The sequence below is a fragment of the Danio aesculapii genome, chromosome 5 (assembly GCF_903798145.1).
Source record: "Danio aesculapii chromosome 5, fDanAes4.1, whole genome shotgun sequence".
Classification (NCBI taxonomy): domain Eukaryota; kingdom Metazoa; phylum Chordata; class Actinopteri; order Cypriniformes; family Danionidae; genus Danio; species Danio aesculapii.
In genome coordinates this window covers 52,393,232-52,411,694 of record NC_079439.1, presented here as the reverse complement: position 1 = coordinate 52,411,694, position 18,463 = coordinate 52,393,232, and the positions used below count along the sequence as shown (strand labels likewise).

The following is an 18,463-nucleotide window of genomic DNA, read 5'->3' as shown; positions in this document are numbered from 1 at the left end:
CACTGATACAGTCAGTCGAGATCTTTTAACATTTAATTGTGGACTATGTGAATTTCATGAGATTTGTACTGAAAAAAGATTTTTCCTTCACCTACAAAATCATCTGAAACGTAAAGAAACAATTCAGTGTCCCTTTAAAGGATGTGGTTTTAAAACAAACAACCGCCCAACCTTTAGCTCGCATAGAAGCAGGAATCATAGAAATCAAACATTAAATGACAGACAGTCTCAGATAGTCTCAGAGTCTCAGAAGGTTTTTGTACAACACAGAACACAAGTGAATTCGATGAAGGGGATATAATAGAGTCTGTTGAAGATGTAAATGTTCATACACTTGAACGAAAGATCGCCTCAGTTTTATTGTGTATGCAAACTGTTTTACATGTCTCAAAAAGTGCTACTCAGACATTTTTTGAGGAACTTAAAAGTATTTTGTTGTTCTCAAAATCTCATGCACTTCATAAAATAGAATCGATTGTAACAAAGCACAATATTAACATTGAAATTGTTGTAATCAAAGAAATTGCAGATTCTGTTTTGCTAACAAATCCACTTTTTGCATCAATTTCTGAAAAGGGTACTTTGTCTACTGACTATAAACGAAATCAATATTTTTAAAAGAACTTTTTTTGTAATCGAACCTACTGAATATCTTTATGAGCGTTCTCATAAAGAAGTTTTTGTTCATGTTCCAGTCATTCGGTTGCTTGAAACCTTGTTAAATCAAGAAAGCTTTTTAAATAACATTGAATTCACACATAAACATCTCCCTGGACAATACAGCTCATTTCAAGATGGAAAGTACTACAGGGAAAGTGGATTTGTTACAGATGATGATGTTAAACTAAGTTTAGCCTTTTATGTGGATTAGTTTGAAATTTGCAACCCTCTTGGGACATCTAGGAAAATTCATAAAATCACTGCTGTGTACTGGGTGGTCTTAAATTTACCTGCAAATTTAAGATCTACTTTATCATCAATCCAGTTAGCTGTTTTAGGAAAAAGTGTTGATGTTTAAAAATTTGGATTTGACAAATTTCTTGAACCTTTTATAAAAGAGTTAAAATCTCTGGAGCACGAAGGTTTGTTTGTGGAAGCTTTAGGACGTTATATAAAGCCAACGGTATTCTGTGTGTGTGCCGATAATCTTGGAGCACATGGTCTTGCTGGGTTTCAGGAAAATTTCAATGTAGAAAAATTCTGTCGATTCTGTTTGATTAGTCGTGATCAGATCTCAACTGTAAAACCTTGTGACTTTCCGTTGAGAACTGTGGATCAACATGATTTATTTGTAGAACAGCTTAAGCAGAGTGCTATTCAGAGTGTTAATGGTATAAAGAGTGAGTGTGCATTGAGCAAACACTTAAGATACTTTCATCCTGTAACTGGATTTCTCCCGGACATTTTACATGATTTCTTTGAAGGGGTCATCCCTGCGGAATTATCTTTGTGCCTCAGAGACTTGATTTCCAAAGGTTTCATTACTCTTGAAGGAGTAAATCACTCCATTAGAACATTTCCTTACAAGTACTCCGCCAGGGTCAACAAACCAAAGACAATTCTACAAACAGGCCTTGCTAAAGGATCAATCGGAGGAAATGGACACGAAAATTGGACGTTATTGCGCTTACTTCCTCTGATGATTGGGGATCGTATCCCAGAGCATGAGCCATCATGGGACATATTAATGGACCTAAAAGAAATTGTTGAGATTGTTTTGTCAAACAGTCTCTCTGATGAAACTCTGTGTTACTTGTCATTTAAATTGTCTGACCACCGCTTGCTTCTTATTTCCACTTTTCCAGACTATGCATTAAAGCCTAAGCATCACTTTATTGAACACTACCCAGAACTAACTAAATGTTTTGGACCTTTAGTGACTTTGTGGACCATGAGATTTGAGTCTAAGCACTCTTTCTTCAAGAAGGTTGCGCGTGATGCCCACAACATGAAAAATGTACTTCTCACTCTTTCCATGAAACATCAACAAATGATTGCATACCATTTGGATGCACAAAGCCTTTTAAAGTCAGACTTGCATGTTGACAAGTTGGATGTGGTTAGCACATCATTGTTGGATGCAACCCTGAGGCATGCTGTACAAATAAAGTTCCCACAGTTGCACACTGTGTCACTGTCCAGAGACGTTTGTCTTCATGGAACTAGATATGCCCAGGACATGATCATATCGGCAGGACACTGCAATGGACAGCCTGAGTTCTTCAGAATTGAATACATGTTGATCCATTCTGCCAAAGTGTCCTTTATAACAAAAAGGGTTTCTGCTTGGTATTTAGAACATTTGAGATCTTATGAACTTGTTGAAAGCCACTATGCTGACATGGTTATCTTTGACTCTGGTGACCTAAATGGCTATCACCCATTAATTCCATACAGTGTGGGATCAAAAGTGTTTGTGACCCTGAGGACCTATTTGCAGCATTAAATGTCCTTTACAATGGTATGTACCACATTAACTAACAAATGTATTTATTTATTGCTTAAATTTAGTAATTAAAATTGGCTTCTTGCTTATTTACAGCCTTTGCTACTACGAGTCATCATTTCCTCCACTGAAGCCCGGCGAGTCCAGCTTCCTGAAGTGCCTGAATCAGTGGAATCTCTCATCAATATTCTTCAAGAGAAGCTGCAAATACAAGGACAGTTTTCCCTTAAGTTTGAGGATGCTGATTTTGGCAATGCACTTTGTAACCTGTCTGACATCTCAGAATTGCCAAGTGAAAAAGCAGTCTTGCATAATCAGGGGTGCAAGTCATCAGCTTATGAAACCAGTAGCCTTCCATCAGTTTCATCACTTGATACTGCTAGTCTCGACTCCTCTGAAGAATCCTTGCCAAGCACTTCAGGCTCTATGCAAAACTATTTACGCACTGCCTCAGAATGGCCCTCGCCATTTCCCATACCAGTGCTGTCATTTGATGTGGAGCTAAAACTAAGACGAGGAAACGAGGCATTTGAAAAAACAAAAATAGGCGTTGATGTGACTAGAGACATGAAAATAGAGATTCTTGACAAAATAGTGCAGACAGTTTTTGATATTAAGGCGTACCCTGACAATCAGGAAATTGAATCCATTGCATCTGCATTGGTTTTCAAATATCCTTGCCTTAAGGAGCCTGGCAAAGGAAAGGGTTTTGAGGGGTGGTTGATTAGCATCAAGAACAAGCTAAACAATTATAGAGGGGTGGTTGATTAGCATCAAGAACAAGCTAAACAATTATAGGGCAAAGTTGCGAGTGGCAGGTTGCAATGAAGTAATTGTTAACAGGAAGCGAAACGATGATGCCAGTAGTCGGAGGAGTTTCACTCTGAAAAAGGCAAAGCGTGGAGAAGTCAATCATGTACCGGAACATCCATGCAACCACACTGACACTTCACTTGAAGAGCAAAGAATTATTTTGGTAGAGGAAACCAAAAAGGCAAGAAGAGACATGGCAGCCATAAGTGAAAAAATGGAACTAACATTTTCCCTTAGAAGAAAAGAAATGGTCCAAGAGCAGCCAATGATTGTAGAGGTTCAGGAGAGGTGGCCTGCACTCTTTTTCCAAGAACAGGTAAAGATAATTTTTTTTCTTTCTTATTAGGCTTTTTCACAGTATGCATTATGCTGTTTACAGAAAAAATGATTACTGTAAATCTGGTTGGTTTGTTTTAAAAAGATCTGTGAGGAATTTTTCCACATCACCAACAAAGACCTTCTAGGAGTCTTCATGGCAGCCACTGACAAGTACACACCAAAGCTTCTGAAGTTATACAGAGCCAGAAAAGGAGCATGAAATGGAAGAGCTCCTGGAAAGACTTGATGAAAGGGCAAGTTAATAATTTTCATTGTTTACATGTTTTTGATCTATGTAGTTGATGATATTTCAGTTTTCACACTGTGACTTTTTGGTTGTATCTTTTTTATGTTTTTGCAGACAACAGAAATTGTTAATCACAGAAGGACGGCTGCTTTGGAGGGCCTGCCTTTGTTTCTTCGAGAGAAACAAACTAACCTTTTCTAGATATGTAAAGTAGGTATCAAACACTCTAAATGGTTTAAAGCTTGAGTGTCCAAACTTGCTTCTGCATGGCTGGTGTCTTGAAAAGTTGAGCGCCAATCTATTTGGAGCTTTCATGAAAACCTTGAGTAGCTGGGCTAAAATGTTTAATTTATATCATTAACAGAAATTACAATTCTTCTGACCTTATTTACTTATAAACGCATCTTGTAAATTCACAAGTATCTTGTTATTTTTAAAAGTTTGATATCAGGTTCCATCAGGTTTATTTTTTTGAATGAATAACTTTATTATAATTATTTAAATGTGTGAGAGTGTGTTAATTGTCATAGCCGTATAATAAACAAGTAATTTCTAAAATTATTTAATCTCTTTAATCGCAATTATTTATTTTACAATTAATCACCTAAATTTCATAAGCATGACAGCCCTACTTGCAATATAATATCTTGCTTGTTTGTAGATAAAGCACTCTAATGACTTTCTATGCTCAAATATTCTTATTGTGCTTTCACAGGAAACTGAAGATGGAACAAAGGGCGTATCAGTTGGCATTCTCTATGTTACGGACGATGACACCCGGGCAGCATCACCAGTGATCCAGAACATTGCTGTTGTACTGGAAGAGGTTGTTGTTTTGGAAGACATTCCAGATACCTCAAGTGCTGTGGCATACCTCTTTGGCCTTCTTTATGCACTCAACTTTTCCTATCCCAAAGAACTTCGGTACACTTTTGACACACTTCAGAATGTTTTCATGGAGCTTGGGACTGGATGTACACAACGTGTGCTTTCTCTTAAAAACAAGATGTTAAACTAATACTGTAAACAGTGTTGTGTCAATGGTCTGATGTTACAAAGACCTAATGTACAATTTGAGTACTAAATCTGATCCATGAGAGCCACTGTTTAGGCACTGTGTTCAGTTAAATGGGTAACACTTTATAATAACTACATGCTATGAATCATTTGTTAAGCATTAGCAAATAGTTAGTTCATTATTTGGTAAGTATTAATTCTAATAGACATTAGTAAGCACTTTATAAATACAGCTACAAATGCTCTATTCTTTAATTGTAATTAATTGTATTTTAATACTTTGTTAATGGATCGTTTTTTCATTAGATAAGTATTGCATCATTTACAAACCAGTTATTTAAGAATAGTTGGTGTTTTTTTAGATCATTCAGAATGTGTAAGTACATTATTAACAAACTATTCAAACATTCATAGATCTTATACAGGCATATACTAATAGGTAATTTATATGTTTATAAATGCTTATTAAGTCAACTTCATCCAGTTTTGTGACCTAACGTAAGGACTACTTATGCTTTATAAATCCCTTATAAATGACAAGTAATGGCTCTGTTATATCCTAAAAAAAAAAGAAAATAAATTACTTTATTCATTTCTATTTATTTAAAGATACACAAATGAAACTTTCAAATGAAAGAATAAATCTTTGAAACCTTATCTAAAATAAAGTTACTGTACAGTTTAAACTTTGCTAAATAACACTGAAATGTTGTCTCATAATATATTGTTAAATTAATATATTGTTGTTTTATCCTATTTTATTCAATTATATTTATTGCTAATTGTATTTTGACATGTCTGTTATTCAGCAATGTTTAAACTTTACGGTAATTTAATTTTTTTATATAAGATTGCAAACATTTATTGTTCATTTGATACTGAGCCTTTAATTGTCATTTACAAGGGATTTATAAAGCATCAATAGTCCTCACTTTAGATTAGGTCACAAAACAGGATGAAGTTGAGTTAATAAACCATTTATTAACATAAAAATTAACTATTACTATATGCCTGAATAATAAGATATATAAATGTTCATTTGAATAGTTTATTAATCATTTACTAACTCATTCTGAATAATCTTAAAACCACCAACTACTCTTAAATACAAATGGTTTGTAAATAATGCAAAACTGAATTTACTAAGGAACAATTAATAAATAGCAAAATATGAAAATACAATCATTAAGCACATTATGAGCTTATAACAGCTTTTGTATATGTATTTATAAAGTGCTTACTAACATCTAATAATGTAGAGTTGATGCTTAACAGGTAATGAATTAACTATTTGTTAATGCTTTGATAATGATTCATAGTGTATAGTTATTATAAAGTGTTACCGTTAAAGGTTTTAAAATTAAAAGGTTTAGATTTTAATATTTGAATTTTTTCAAGACGCCCAAGCACTTAACTTTTATTTTGGTTGGAATGTTTATGGAAACTGGTGTCCAAATCAACCTTTTTGTGCATAAAAGCTTTCAAAGCAAATTTTGTTTGTGTTAAATGCAATGTTTAAATTGTTCATTTCTGTGCTGTTTTTAAATTTTTAGGTTAAAATGTTAAAGCTAGCATATGTGCCTACAATTTAGCAGAAAAGTCTGTATACTGCAAAGTTTGTGATTTGAAGCACTTTTTCTTCTTAAAATATTTACAAACGTTTGTGGACTTTCCTGATGTAAAGCTTGTTTATCTGTTGCTTTCATTGGAAATAAATTGAAGAAGTAGGAAGTTTGTGTATGTCATTTGTAAGTAGAATGATTAAAAACAATGATATGCTAACTAGTACTAATTACTTATTTTATAACATCCACTAAACGGAAAAAAATTAATTGAAATCAATAGTAACTATTACTTCAGTTGATGTGACAAGAATATCGTAATTAGTATAATATAATAATCAACATTGCATGAATAAAGAAAATTATGTTAGCTGAACAAAATATTGTTACTGAGAAGAACTAAAAAACAGTTGTTGAGACAACTCAAAGTTCTTACTGCATCAAGTTGCCTTATTTTTTTATGTTTTCTCAACAATTTATTTTTTACAGTGCACTTGCAACTTGTTAAAACATGTTTAATACTGCATAATATGTTGTTAAAAACAAAAAGAATTATAATTTTCACTGTTTTGAGCAGTTTTTATCACCTGCTGTTTTTGGCCTTAGAAAACTGAAATAAGCTGATTCCTGCAATGCAGAATTTGTTATTTTGCAAAATCTCTCATTTCACTCAGTAATTATTTGCAACTTGTTACAACATGTTTAATACTGCATATAATGTTGTTAAAAACAAAAAGAATTATCATTTTCACTGTTTTGAGCAGTTTTTATCACTTGCTGTTTTTGACCTTAGAAAGCTTAAATAAACTGATTCCTGCTATGCAGAAATAGGCTGTTCTGCAAACTCTCTCATTTCACTCAGTATTCACTAGCAACTTGTTACAAAATGTTTAATACTTCATATTATGTTGTTTAAAACAAAAAGAATGATAATTTTTACTGTTTTGAGCAGTTTTTGTCACGATGTAAATCGCCTTAGAAAGCTGCATTAAGCTGATTCCTGCAAAGCAGAAATAGGCTGTTCTGCAAACTCTCTCATTGTCGTACGTTGTCGGCATGCCCGCTGGTCAGCCCGCGTTCTGGGTATAGGTGCCTGCTATGCGTGATCCCCGCTGGCGATCCCATACGTTCACTCAGCCACGGTATAGTCCCCCCTTCTAGGGCAGGCTCGTGTCTTCCCTCCCCGCTAACCATCCTTATGCAAGGACTCCCCATCTCTGGGCTACTCCATAGGTTGTCACCAGGTCTCCCCTCTGGGTAACAGGTGAGCTCCGCAGCGTCCTCCCAATCGGGACTGAACGCTTTCCCAACGTACTGTCGTATCAAAACCTATTTTACTGGGTTATTGCGACTCCCCGAAAAATATAACTGTTTCTGAACAGGTAAGTGAGGGCTTTGGAAGACTGTGTCTCGGGGCGTTGTAGGTGCGCTCGCTCTACTGCGTGGCACACCCTTCGCCAGGGACGCAGTAAGGTTCTTTCGTTGTGACGTTTCCATAGATTTCCCCATAGTGGAAGTTTCCACATAGCATTGGAGTTCCCCATCCGAAGGGGAACGCTACGGTTACTAAAGTAACCCTTCGTTCCCCGAAGGGGGGAACGGAAATGCTATGTTCCTTCACCACAACGATTGTCCCTTAGCTGTTGAGCGTGAAAGTCCTTCAGCTAGAAAAGGATGTCGAGCATGGCACCGGCTGCGTCTTTATAGCATGACTGATTGTCATTGACGCCAGCTGTGCACGCTGACGCTTGCCAACTCATTGGCATTTCGTTGGCACGTTTTTATACTCTTTCAGATGATTGGTTTCTGACGAATCCCCATAGTGGAAGTTTCCACATAGCATTTTCCGTCCCCCCCCTCGGGAACGAACGGTTACTTTAGTAACCGTAGCGTTCTGCAAACTCTCTTATTTCACTCCAGTATTCACTTGCAACTTGTTAAAACATGTTTAATACTGCAAATAATGTTGTTAAAAAACAAAACCTTGTTCATTTTTACTGTTTTGAGCAGTTTTTATCACTTGCTGTTTTTGGCCTTAGAAAGCTGAAATAAGCTGATTCCTGCTATGCAGAAATAGGCTGTTCGGCAAACTCTCTCATTTTACTCAGTATTGACTTGCAACTTGTTACAACATGTTTAATACTGCATATTATGGTGTCAAAAACAAAAACAATGATAATTTTCACTTTTTTGAGGCAGTTTATTATCACTTGCTGTTTTTGGCCTTAGAAGCTGAAATAAGCTGATTCCTGCAATGCAGAATTTGGTCATTTGGCAAACTCTCTCATTCACTCAGTATTCACTTGCAACTTGTTAAAACATGTTAATACTGCATATAATGTTGTTAAAAACAAAAACATTGTTCATTTCACTGTTTTGAGCAGTTTTATCACTTGCTGTTTTTGGCCTTAGAAAGCTGAAATAAGCTGATTCCTGCAATGCAGAAATAGGCTGTTCTGCAAACTCTCCTATTTCACTCAGTATTCACTTGCAACTTGTTAAAACATGTTTAATACTGCATATTATGTTGTTAAAAACAAAAAGAATGATTCATTTTCACTGTTTGAGTAGTTTTATCACTTGCTGTTTTTGGCCTTAGAAAGCTGAATAAGCTGATTCCTGCAATGCAGAAATAGGCTGTTCTGCAAACTCTCTCATTTCACTCAGTATTCACTTGCAACTTGTTAAAACATGTTTAATACTGCATATTATGTTGTTAAAAACAAAAACATGTTCATTTTCACTGTTTTGAGCAGTTTTTATCACTTGCTGTTTTTGGCCTTAGAAAGCTGAAATAAGCTGATTCCTGCAATGCAGAAATTGGTCATGTTCTGCAAACTCTCTCATTTCACTCAGTATTCACTTGCAACTTGTTAAAACATGTTTAATACTGCATATTATGTTGTTAAAAACAAAAACATTGTTCATTTTCACTGTTTTGAGCAGTTTTTATCACTTGCTGTTTTTGGCCTTAGAAAGCTGAAATAAGCTGATTCCTGCAATGCAGAATAGTCTGTTCTGCAAACTCTCTCATTTCACTCAGTATTCACTTGCAACTTGTTAAAACATGTTTAATACTGCATATTATGTTGTTAAAAACAAAAAAAATTGTTCATTTTCACTGTTTTGAGCAGTTTTTATCACTTGCTGTTTTTGGCCTTAGAAAGCTGAAATAAGCTGATTCCTGCAATGCAGAATTTGTCATTTTGCAAACTCTCTCATTTCACTCAGTATTCACTTGCAACTTGTTAAAACATGTTTAATACTGCATATATGTTGTTAAAACAAAAACATTGTTCATTTTCACTGTTTTGAGCAGTTTTTATCACTTGCTGTTTTTGGCCTTAGAAAGCTGAAATAAGCTGATTCCTGCAATGCAGAAATAGGCTGTTCTGCAAACTCTCTCATTTCACTCAGTATTCACTTGCAACTTGTTAAAACATGTTTAATACTGCATATATGTTGTTAAAAACAAAAACATTGTTCATTTTCACTGTTTTGAGCAGTTTTTATCACTTGCTGTTTTTGGCCTTAGAAAGCTGAAATAAGCTGATTCCTGCAATGCAGAAATAGGCTGTTCCCCTTCGGATGGGGAACTCCAATGCTATGTGGAAACTTCCACTATGGGGATTTCGTCAGAATCCAATCATCTGAAAGAGTATAAAAACGGGCCAATGAAATGCCAATGAGTTGGCAGCGTCAGCGTGCACAGCTGGCGTCAATGACAATCAGTCATGCTATAAAGACGCAGCCAGTGCCATGCTCGACATCCTTTCGCTTTCAGAGCCTTTCACGAAGCTTCTGAGAGAGTCTTTGAGGGTATCTCCAACCTGTGTCTACAGAGAGAGATCGAGAAGCAGCTTCTCCCGGTCCAGAGCGCGTATACGCAGTGGCAGATGGTCGAGCTGGGTATTTCTCCCTTGCCTGGCGTCCTTTGGGTCCGGTCCTCCAAGAGCGGTTTGTATATAGGAAAAAAGCTTTCCTAAAAGAGCAACACGGTCGTGCAGCGCGTCTTTTTCAAGACGTCACTCCGACCGTGCGTTTCTGGATGCGGTGGTTTCCTATCCCCGGATGATGGGCACGAGCACAGCGTTTCATGTCTGGGGGTCCAGCATGTTAATGCGGTGCTCGCGGGCAGTGCATGCCATCACTGATGTCATGTCTGTTGCGCAGTTAAGATCGCGGCTCGCTCTTGCAAAAGAGCCACCCACCCCAGTTGTCCCCCGCACTGCGGTTGGCACTCGGGCAGATCTGAGGGTTTCAGTGAGAGTAAATCCGCCGCCCCCGGGCCGTGGACCTCTCGCTCCTCCACGCGCTCCATCCAAGCTTCAGGTGAAGAGAAGCGCTCCGTCCTTGGATGGTCGCTCTCTCACCTGATGACACCGGGGGTCAGATGTCCATCGCTGCATCGGAGGATGGGCTGTCATTGTCTGATGAGGATGCGAGCCCGCTCGCTCCCTCCCTCCGGGGTGGAGAGCGCGGCGTTAGCATCTAAAAAGCAGACGTGATGGCCGTGCTTTCTCGGGCTGCTTCGGCCGTGGGTCTGGTGATGGTTTATCCCCCAGCCCCGCGGCCGGACCGACTAGATGGGTGTATGTGGAGGATATAAGGAGGCAAGACCTTCAAAGCCTCCCGTCCCCTTCTTCCCGGAAGTGCACAGTAAACTCACGCTGTCCTGAGGGCACTTTTTTCTGCCCGATCTGCGTGCGCTTCCATCCTCACCATCCTTGGAGGTTGGGCTGTCAAGGTCTGACGAGGATTCGAACCCGCTCGCTCCCTCCGGGACTTTGAGCGCGGCGTCGAATCCAGAAGCAGACTTTGCGGCTGTGCTTCCCCAGGCTGCTTCGGCCGTGGCTCTGGAGATGGTTTATCCCCCAGCTCCGCGGCCGGACCGATTAGAGGGGTGTGATGTGGAGGATGAAGGCGAGACCTTCTAAGCCTCCCCATCCCCTTCTTCCTGGATGGGCACAGTAGGCTCACGCAGTGTGCTGCGTGCGCCTTCCCCCTCACCATGCACGCTATGGCCACCTACCAGCGCTACCAAGCGCAGGCGCTGGCCCGGCTGCGCGAGGATGGTTCTGACCCAGGACTGAGCATGCGCTCCGCACCGCAACCGACTATGCTCTTACAAAAAAAAAAAAAAAAAGTCGGCTGTGTGTGCCCTGGGAAGGACGATGATCACATCCGTGATCCAGGAATGCCACCTCAGGCTAAACCTGGTGATGTGCGTGACGTTGACAAAGTTCGCTTTCTTAACTCACCCATATCCCAGGCTGGCCTGTTCGGCGACACTGGCGGTGAATTCGCCCAGGAATTCACGCCGGTGATAGAGCAGTCGGAGGCGATGGGCGAGGTCTCTATCGGCGGGATTGTATGACCGCTCCCCCCCGCCGAGCCATCCACATCCACTGCTTTTTCGCCGAGGACGCCCGCCCGCAGCTTTGCTTCGCCGCCCCCCGCCTGCGCCTCCGGCCACGCGGCTGCGCCGAGCATCGCGCCGGCAACCAGCGTCCCCCGCCCAGGGCGCCGCTAAGTTCGGTAAAACGGACCGCGAAGCGTCCCTGAGGCGGGCCATCTGGGGAGGAGGGAATTTGCTCTTTCCCCGCTGGAGGGCGGGGCACGTTATTTAAAGGCGTAAAAAAAAAAAAAAAAAAAAACGCCATCAAAATCCTCAGTGAAAGAGCACTTTTCCCCTCCTCCGGATGTGACAGCCCGAACACTGCCAGTCTGGGACGCTATGCCTTCCAGCTCGCAGGATCGGTGCATTTCGCCAATGGCTCATGGAGCACGAGAGAACGGTCTCCTTTCTCTCCACTCCCAGCCCCTCTCCTGGAGTTTGAGTGCGAGACGACAACATCTCCTCTCCTGCTCTCCTGTGGGACCCCAGCGCTCCCCGGATGAGCCCACTCACTCCACGCTGCCCCGCCGCTGGCACGTCAGCGATCGTGCGGGTGGGACCATTTGCGGGGGCTCTGCCTGCCTGGTTAGCGCGGGCCAGCCCATCGCAATGGCTCATCCATACGACCAGACTCGGCTATGCGATTCAGTTCGCTAAACGGCCTCCCAGGTTCACGGGCGACCAGGGTCAGTCCTGCGTCCGCCCCTGTCTTGCGAGAGGAGATTGCTGTCCTCCTGGCGAAGGATGCAATCGAGCCGGCCCTCCAGCCGAGATGGAGCGCGGGTTTTACAGCCCGCACTTCATCGTGCCCCAAAAAAAAAAAAAAAAAAAAAAAGCGGTGGGCTATGGCTAATCCTATATCTGCACATTTTGAACCGCTGCCTTCACAGGCTGCGCTTCGGAATGCTTACGCAGATGCGCATCACGCGATGCGTTCGTCCTCAGGATTGGTTTGCAGCAATAGATCTGAAGGACGCGTATTTTCATATCTCCACACTTCCACGCCACCGGCAGTTTCTGCGGTTTGCGTTTGAAGGTCGAGCGTGGCAATACAAGGTCCTCCCCTTCGGGCTCTCTCTGTCTCCGCGAGTTTTCACCAAGCTCGCGGGGGTGCCCTCGCGCCCCTTCGGCTCGCCGGCATCCGCACGCTCAATTATTTCGATGACTGGCTGATTTTTAGCCCACTCTCGGGAGCAATTGATTATGCACAGAGACAAGGTGCTCCGGCACCTCCGCCCGTTGGGGTTTCAGGTCAACCGAGAAAAGAGCAAGCTCGCCCCCGTGCAGAGCATCTCCTTTCTCGGGTTGGAGCTGGACTCGATCACTATGGAGGCGCGCCTCTCACGAGAGCGCGCCGAGGTAATGCTGAACTGTCTGAGAGAGTTCGACAGGAAAAAAAGTGGTCCCCCTGAAATTATTTCAGAGGCTCCTGGGGCATATGGCATCCGTAGCCGCGGCCACGCCGCTCGGATTGCTCCATATGAGACCACTACAGCATTGGCTTCACGATCGGGTCCCCAGACGCGCATGGCACGCGGGCCCACACCGAGTGACTGTCACTGCGCTGTGTCACCGCACCCGCACCCCCTGGAAAGGACCCCTCCTTCCTACGGGCCAGTGTGCCCCTAGGTCAGGCGTCCAGGCAGGCTGTCGTTTCGGCAGATGCCTCCAGTATGGGGTGGGGGGGCCGTGTGTAGCGGGCATGCTGCTGCGGACCTGTGGAGGGGAACCCAGCTGCATTGGCATATCAACTGCCTAGAGCTGTTGGCAGTGTTTCTCGCTCTGCGCCGCTTTTTACCGGTGCTGAGGGGGCAACACGTGCTGGTCAGGACGGACAGCATTGGCCGCGGTAGCGTATTCCATCCGGATGGGGGGTATACGCTCCCGCTGCATGTCTCAGCTCGCTCGCCGTCTGCTCCTCTGGAGTCATACGCGGCTGAAGTCGCTGCTTGCTATTCACACCCCGGATGGGCTCAACCGTGCGGCCAACAGGCTCTCACGGCAGCTCCTTCCCCGGGAGAATGGCGACTCCACCCCGAGTCATGCGTAAGTATGCACTCCCCCCAGTGAGCCTACTCGCGCAGTTTCTGTGCAAGGTCAGGGAGGACGAGGGGCAGGTCTTGCTAGTTGCGCCCCTGGCCCAACCGGACCTGGATATCAGAACTCTCCCTCCTCGCGACGCCCCCCCTGGCGAGTCCCTTTGAGAGAGGACCTACTCTCTCAGGGACAGGGCACCATCTGGCACCCTCGCTTAGTTCTGTGGAACCTCCACGTGGGGTCCATAAGACGCGACGAGGAAGACTTAGGTAACCTACCGGTGGCGGTGGTTAATACCATCACTCAGGCTAGTGCACCCTCTACGAGGCATGCCTACGCCCTGGAGTGGAGTCTATTCACTGAGTGGTGCGCTTCTCGCCGAGAAGACCCCCGATCTTGCCAGATCAGTGTTGTGCTTTCTTTCCTTCAGGACAGGTGGAGCGAAGGCTGTCGCGCTCCACACTGAGGGTTTACGTGGCCACCATCTCCGCTCATCATGATGCGTGGATGGCGGCACCGTGGGGAGGCATAACCTCATCATCCAGTTCCTCAGAGGTGCGAGGCGGATGTTTTCCCCCCGCCCCCCTCTCATACCCTCTTGAGATCTCGCGGTAGTGCTACGAGCCTACGTGGGGATCCCTTCGAACCACTCGACTCAGTATCCTTGAGATTTCTGTCCTTGAAGACAGCTCTGCTGGTCGTGTTGGCATCGGTTAAGAGGGTTAGGTACCTGGAGGCATTTTCGGTCAGTGACTCGTGCCTAGAATTCGGGCCGGCCTACTCTCACGTTGTCCTGAGACCCCGGCCCGGCTATGTGCCCAAGGTTCCTACCACGTCGTTTTAACAATCAGGTAGTGAGCCTGCAAGCGCTGCCCACGGAGGAGGCAGACCCAGCCCTTTCATTGTTGTGTCCTGTTCGCGCTTTGCGAATATATGGGGACCACACTCAGAGCCTTAGATCCTCTGACCAGCTCTTTGTCCATTACAGTGGTCGGCAGATGGGAAGTGCCGTATCTAAACAGAGGTTGGCCCACTGGATAGTGGATGCCATCTCCCTCGCCTTTGGGCCAGGGTGAGCCGTGTCCCCCGGGGGTGAGAGCGCACTCCACTATGGAGCATCGCATCCTCCTGGGCGTTAGCACGCGGCGCCTCTCTGACAGACATTTGTAGAGCTACGGGTTGGGTGACACCCAATACATTTGCAAGGTTACAATCTGCGAGTGGAGCCGGTTTCCTCAAGGGTATTAGGCAACCCTTGGTGATTGAGGAAACGATTCGGTTGAGGTGTCGAAACACGCTTGCTGCGCCACTCTCCCTAACCCGGAGATACGTGCGCTTTTTCAGCTTTGTCAGTTTAGTTCCCCATTTCTTTGGCGAACCCTGCAGAGTTCCTCCGAGGCCCCCAGCACCTGACTCAGCGGAGGAGTCAGGTGTTGGCCCGTTACGTTGTCGGCATGCCCGCTGGTCAGCCCGCGTTCTGGGTATAGGTGCCTGCTATGTGTGATCCCCGCTGGCGATCCCATACGTTCACTCAGCCACGGTATAGTCCCCCCTTCTAGGGCAGGCTCGTGTCTTCCCTCCCCGCTAACCATCCTTATGCTAGGACCCCCCCATCTCTGGGCTGGTCCATAGATTGTCACCAGGTCTCCCCTCTGGGTAGCAGGTGAGCTCCGCAGCGTCCTCCCTATCGGGACTGAACGCTTTCCCAACGTACTGTCGTATCAAAACCTTTTTACTGGGTTATTGCGACTCCCCGAAAAATATAACCGTTTCTGAACAGGTAAGTGAGGGCCAGGGGACACGTTGGAAGACTGTGTCTCGGGGCGTTGTAGGTGCGCTTGCTCTACTGCGTGGCACACCCTTCGCCAGGGGCGCAGTAAGGTTCTTTCGTTGTGGCGTTTTCCATAGATTTCCCCATAGTGGAAGTTTCCACATAGCATTGGAGTTCCCCATCCGAAGGGGAACGCTACGGTTACTAAAGTAACCCTTCGTTCCCCGAGGGGGGGAACGGAAATGCTATGTTCCTTCGCCACAACGATTGTCCCTTAGCTGTTGAGCGTGAAAGTCTCTTCAGCTAGAAAAGGATGTCGAGCATGGCACTGGCTGCGTCTTTATAGCATGACTGATTGTCATTGACGCCAGCTGTGCACGCTGACGCTGCCAACTCATTGGCATTTCATTGGCCCGTTTTTATACTCTTTCAGATGATTGGATTCTGACGAAATCCCCATAGTGGAAGTTTCCACATAGCATTTCCGTTCCCCCCCTCGGGGAACGAAGGGTTACTTTAGTAACCGTAGCGATTCCTGCAAACTCTCTCATTTCACTCAGTATTCACTTGCAACTTGTTACAACATGTTTAATACTGCATATATGTTGTTAAAAACAAAAACATTGTTCATTTTCACTGTTTTGAGCAGTTTTTATCACTTGCTGTTTTTGGCCTTAGAAAGCTGAAATAAGCTGATTCCTGCAACTGCAGAATTTGTCATTTTGCAAACTCTCTCATTTCACTCAGTATTCACTTGCAACTTGTTACAACATGTTTAATACTGCATATTATGTTGTTAAAAACAAAAACATTGTTCATTTTCACTGTTTTGAGCAGTTTTTATCACTTGCTGTTTTTGGCCTTAGAAAGCTGAATAAGCTGATTCCTGCAATGCAGAAATAGGCTGTTCTGCAAACTCTCTCATTTCACTCAGTATTCACTTGCAACTTGTTACAACATGTTTAATACTGCATATAATGTTGTTAAAAACAAAAACATTGTTCATTTTCACTGTTTTGAGCAGTTTTTATCACTTGCTGTTTTTGGCCTTAGAAAGCTGAAATAAGCTGATTCCTGCAAGGCAGAAATTAGTCATTTTGCAAACTCTCTCATTTCACTCAGTATTCACTTGCAACTTGTTACAACATGTTTAATACTGCATATTATGTTGTTAAAAACAAAAGAACATTGTTCATTTTCACTGTTTTGAGCATGTTTTTATCACTTGCTGTTTTTGGCCTTAGAAAGCTGAAATAAGCTGATTCCTGCAATGCAGAATTTGTAATTTTGCAAACTCTCTCATTTCACTCAGTATTCACTTGCAACTTGTTACAACATGTTTAATACTGCATATAATGTTGTTAAAACAAAAACATTGTTCATTTTAACTGTTTGAGCAGTTTTTATCACTTGCTGTTTTTGGCCTTAGAAAGCTGAAATAAGCTGATTCCTGCAATGCAGAAATAGGCTGTTCTGCAAACTCTCTCATTTCACTCAGTATTCACTTGCAACTTGTTAAAACATGTTTAATACTGCATATTAATGTTGTTAAAACAAAAACATTGTTCATTTTCACTGTTTTGAGCAGTTTTTATCACTTGCTGTTTTTGGCCTTAGAAAGCTGAAATAAGCTGATTCCTGCAAGGCAGAATTTGTCATTTTGCAAACTCTCTCATTTCACTCAGTATTCACTTGCAACTTGTTACAACATGTTTAATACTGCATATTATGTTGTTAAAAACAAAAAAAAAATTCATTTTCACTGTTTTGAGCAGTTTTTATCACTTGCTGTTTTTGGCCTTAGAAAGCTGAAATAAGCTGATTCCTGCTATGCAGAATTAGGCTGTTTGCAAACTCTCTCATTTCACTCAGTATTCACTTGCAACTTGTTACAACATGTTTAATACTGCATATTATGTTGTTAAAAACAAAAACATTGATCATTTTCACTGTTTTGAGCAGTTTTTATCACTTGCTGTTTTTGGCCTTAGAAAGCTGAAATAAGATGATTCCTGCTATGCAGAAATAGGCTGTTCTGCAAACTCTCTCATTTCACTCAGTATTCACTTGCAACTTGTTACAACATGTTTAATACTGCATATTATGGTGTTAAAAACAAAAACAATGATCATTTTCACTGTTTTGAGCAGTTTTTATCACTTGCTGTTTTTGGCCTTAGAAAGCTGAAATAAGCTGATTCCTGCAATGCAGAATTTGTCATTTTGCAAACTCTCTCATTTCACTCAGTATTCACTTGCAACTTGTTACAACATGTTTAATACTGCATATTATGTTGTTAAAAGCAAAAACATTGTTCATTTTCACTGTTTTGAGCAGTTTTTATCACTTGCTGTTTTTGGCCTTAGAAAGCTGAAATAAGCTGATTCCTGCAATGCAGAATTGGCCTGTTCTGCAAACTCTCTCATTTCACTCAGTATTCACTTGCAACTTGTTACAACATGTTTAATACTGCATATTATGTTGTTAAAAACAAAAACATTGATCATTTTCACTGTTTTGAGCAGTTTTTATCACTTGCTGTTTTTGGCCTTAGAAAGCTGAAATAAGCTGATTCCTGCAATGCAGAAATAGGCTGTTCTGCAAACTCTCTCATTTCACTCAGTATTCACTTGCAACTTGTTACAACATGTTTAATACTGCATATTATGTTGTTAAAAACAAAAACATTGTTCATTTTCACTGTTTTGAGCAGTTTTTATCACTTGCTGTTTTTGGCCTTAGAAAGCTGAAATAAGCTGATTCCTGCAATGCAGAAATAGGCTGATTCTGCAAACTCTCTCATTTCACTCAGTATTCACTTGCAACTTGTTACAACATGTTTAATACTGCATAT

The 18,463-nt window shown here is 42.4% G+C and overlaps 1 long non-coding RNA gene across 1 annotated transcript; it reads left to right on the top strand.

The window, feature by feature from the left end:
- Nucleotides 1-1,012: 1,012 nt before the first annotated feature.
- LOC130228608 (uncharacterized) lies at nucleotides 1,013-3,824 on the top strand. The gene is made up of 3 exons (XR_008837789.1): nucleotides 1,013-2,461; nucleotides 2,543-3,575; nucleotides 3,681-3,824. It is a non-coding gene; the product is annotated as an uncharacterized LOC130228608 (long non-coding RNA).
- The last annotated feature ends 14,639 nt before the right edge of the window (nucleotides 3,825-18,463 follow it).